A 3,704-nucleotide genomic window follows, 5' to 3' on the forward strand; every position below is an offset into this window, starting at 1 on the left:
CATGCATAGGTAGCTCTATGGGCTTGGGTATATAGCCCAAAAACTTATCCAATGGGCCCCAATTAAATGCTACTGAAGGGGAGGATGATCAAATTCCCTATGGGCCCCACATGGATGAATAGTGGGATATAAAATACATTAAGGTAGGCCCACAAAGTGGCCTAAATGGCCAGCCAAGGCTGGACGCCCCAACCTAGTGGGCCACTCCAGGATGCACCACGGATGGTACAGGAGCCCGTTGGCCCAAAAATATTATAGGTTGGTACTTCCATGGGTAGGCCATATCTCCAAAAAAATTATAATTTTTGAATAACTAGAAGTATTTTAATAAATTTAAGGAAAACAGTCTGTCCAGAAAAATCGATCTGATCTGCACATCCCAACACGGTGAGCTGGTCCAGCCCCTGCCACGGTGTGCATAGGGGTCTATTGGAACCAAAATTTGGTAGGTAGGTCCTACCATGGGTGGGTCACCTCTCTGCAAATTTTCATGATTTTTGAATACTCATAAGTATTTTAATTAAATTCATAATTAAAATTTGTCCAGGGTGAAATGTTGCTAGAATTATAACCGTCCCTATGTTTGGGACCACATGGAGTGGGCCTAAACCCACCCAAACCCTTGGAAAATTGGGGAAAAAGGTGGCCCTACATCTGGACAACAAGTATGGTCCATTGGGGTGACCCACTTCTTCCAGAAAGTCAGATGAATATAGTGTTTTCTACCATACTGTATTGCTAAACTGTCCAGAAATTTCTGCACAGTTAGCCATCTTTAGCCCAACTCATGAGCCTCAAACATGGGAGGTAGGGCGTGGGCCTCATAATAAATCAAAGTGGAGTCCACATACTGCAAAAATCCTAAAGAAATTTGGGATAAAAAGGCCTGAAAATAGGTCTAAATAGTAGCTCAAAACACATGCTCCAACTGGGCCTGAAATCTCCGCAGCAACATAGGTTGTCCATATTTCTGCCCATGCAAATAAATCAAGGGGTCCATAGCCCTAATTCCTTATGTGGGGTCCACCCTAATAGGTTCACAAAAATTTCAGACCCATCAGAGCTCTCAAGCCTCTATTAAAATCCATTTTAGAGGCCATCCAAACCATACATGCATGATTAGGCCTAGATGTCCAATCAAGGTAGGCTTGGACATCCCATCTTACTAGGGGCCTGTGATGTTGCTGACCTACTTTGGTGGGCTACACATCATCAGAGAATGTACAGAAGAAGATAAGGAAAAGGAGGGAGAGAAGGAGCAAGTTCGGCCATAGGTGGGAGGTCCCGCCACTAATGGACCACCCACACGCAAATCCACGCCATCACTATATCATAGACTTACATGCAAGCCAAGATACATCAAAATAAGTTGCCAGATGGTAGGGATACCTTCCCTACATGCATGCAAAGGCCTAGGTGGCCCATGAGATGTAAGAAATAAGAGGAGATCATCATGGTGGGTCCATAGAAAATGGCCCTCCATAGAATGGATTGTGAAGGATCTAGGCCCTTGGCCTTTATCCTATGAACCATAGAGGGCCTCCACCATGGATTGATGGGACCTACATGCTTCCATGCATGTAGTAAAAAGGAAAGAAGAAGAAGGAGAGATGAATCCAAGGAGAGCACCCACCTCAAAGATCTCTACCAAAACTCCAACTCTAGGCTTCTAAGGCTCCAAGAAAGTAAGATCGAAGGGGTGAGATATGATTTTGATGGATGGATTGAGGGGAAATGGAGGATAAGGGGGTTGGAGTGTTGGAAGCTTGCAAAAGGGAGAGGAGAGGCAGAGATAAAGAGAATGAGAAGAAAGAGCGAGGGAGAGAGAGTTGTAGGAGAGTCATCATTGCTCTCTCCACCTAGGTTAGAGAAAACCATCATACCCTATGGTGATACAAACAAAGTTGCTAGGGTAGGGTAGGTTTGGGTGGTGTGGGTGGTGTAAGAGATGTAGGTTTAGGTGGTGTTGATTGAAAAATGTGTAGATGGAGTGGGCCACCTTGGGAAACGTGTACACTATTCTAGGTGGGCCACACAATCATGATCAAAGGGCTAAAATGATAAAATGCCTACAACTTATGATCTACACATCGGATGGACGCACTGGAAGCGGCATCAGAACCGCAGCGATGATGCAAATAAGAAGGCATAGGTCTTAGGTCGATCCGAGTCGGGTCTACGTGACTGTTCATTTAGGTCTAGTGTCCAGAGAGTCTGGACGCTGGTTGAGTAGTTGGGTGCAACGGGGTGGGTCCACGTGGTGTGGCCCACCATATATATATATATATATATATATAATACATATGCATATACGTGTGTGTGTGTGTGTGAGAGAGTGAGGGGTGACAGCGTCCAGCTAATCACCATCCAGAGATTGGACGGTGATGGTGCAATACATAGGGGTGGGTCCCTCCCATCCAAGGTGTTGGACGGTATGGATTTAACACACACCATATGGTAGGGCCCAGAGATGGATGGCTGGCGAGGATACAAAGTATAAGGTGGACCCCACCAGTAAATGGATGAACGGTTTGGATAGGACAACCCATCAGGGTGGAGTCCACCGTCCTAGCCAATGGACGGCTGGATGAAACCATACATCTTGGTGGCCTACGGAGCTGCTGCTGATACACGTACAGCAGCCACGGGCAGCTGCTGCTGTTATGGATCTAGTACTGTGCAAATGGTCCGTGAACGCGCATCAGCCATTGATGGGTGATGTTCTTACCTAAATGAACAGTTGATCACTGCCCACTTAGCTGCAACGTCAGCAACAGAGAAGCAGGTGTGATCTGTTGTGAGGACATGGAGGATGAACCGAGTTCTCTGGGTCAGGAACGGTCATGAAACAAAGACCAAGCTCTGGTCTGATCTAGATCCGTCAGCATGGTCCACTTGATGAACAATCCCCACCATCTGATCAGTGGGTTGTGCAGATATGAGAAGCTGATCTAAGAAGATGCAGATCAGAGAGGCCAATCATAGCTGGTGGAGTCCACAAGGTGGGCCATGCAGCCGGTCATGCTGCTGGACAGGGTACCACATCAGGTGGGTCCCACTGTCCTTTACTGGATGGCGTGAACACAATACATCAAGGTGGGCTCCACATGATGACTGCAAAGCTAGAGATCCTGCTGATATTTGTGTTTCTCTTGCAAACAGGCCCGTCCAAGCAAGTGGACAATCGTGCTGCTACTGTTACGGTGCAGCCCACAAATCATCAAATCTGGGCCGTGCAGATGGATGACAAGGCTGTCCCACTTGCGGACAGCATGGATAAGCTCATATATCAGGTGGGTCACAAACAGGGAAGGGAGAGAGAGAGAGAGAAGCACCCACTTTACTCTTCTTCTTCCCATATACTCCAATGCTTCTAAGAAGCTCTTTCAGTAGTGAAGATGACGATCAAGAGGTTGGATTGGTGGGGGGATCTAAGGTAAGAGAGGGCTGGATTTTTGGGATGGGTTGGACGTCCATGATTCTTGTAATGGAGAATGAAAAGGAAAGAGGGAGGGAGAGAGATAGGAGAGAGAGGAAAAGATCATGGCTTGAATTAATGATGTAAGGCCATCATTAATTACTTGGTAAGGGAGGGTGTTGACTTTTGAAAAAAGGAGAGGAAATGATTACCTAGCACATCACTCCACGATAGCTTAGAAAATCATGCCATTGCAATAGGTGGGTCCCGCAACGTGCAGTCTACA

The sequence above is a fragment of the Magnolia sinica genome, chromosome 3 (genome assembly GCF_029962835.1).
Source record: "Magnolia sinica isolate HGM2019 chromosome 3, MsV1, whole genome shotgun sequence".
Taxonomy (NCBI): domain Eukaryota; kingdom Viridiplantae; phylum Streptophyta; class Magnoliopsida; order Magnoliales; family Magnoliaceae; genus Magnolia; species Magnolia sinica.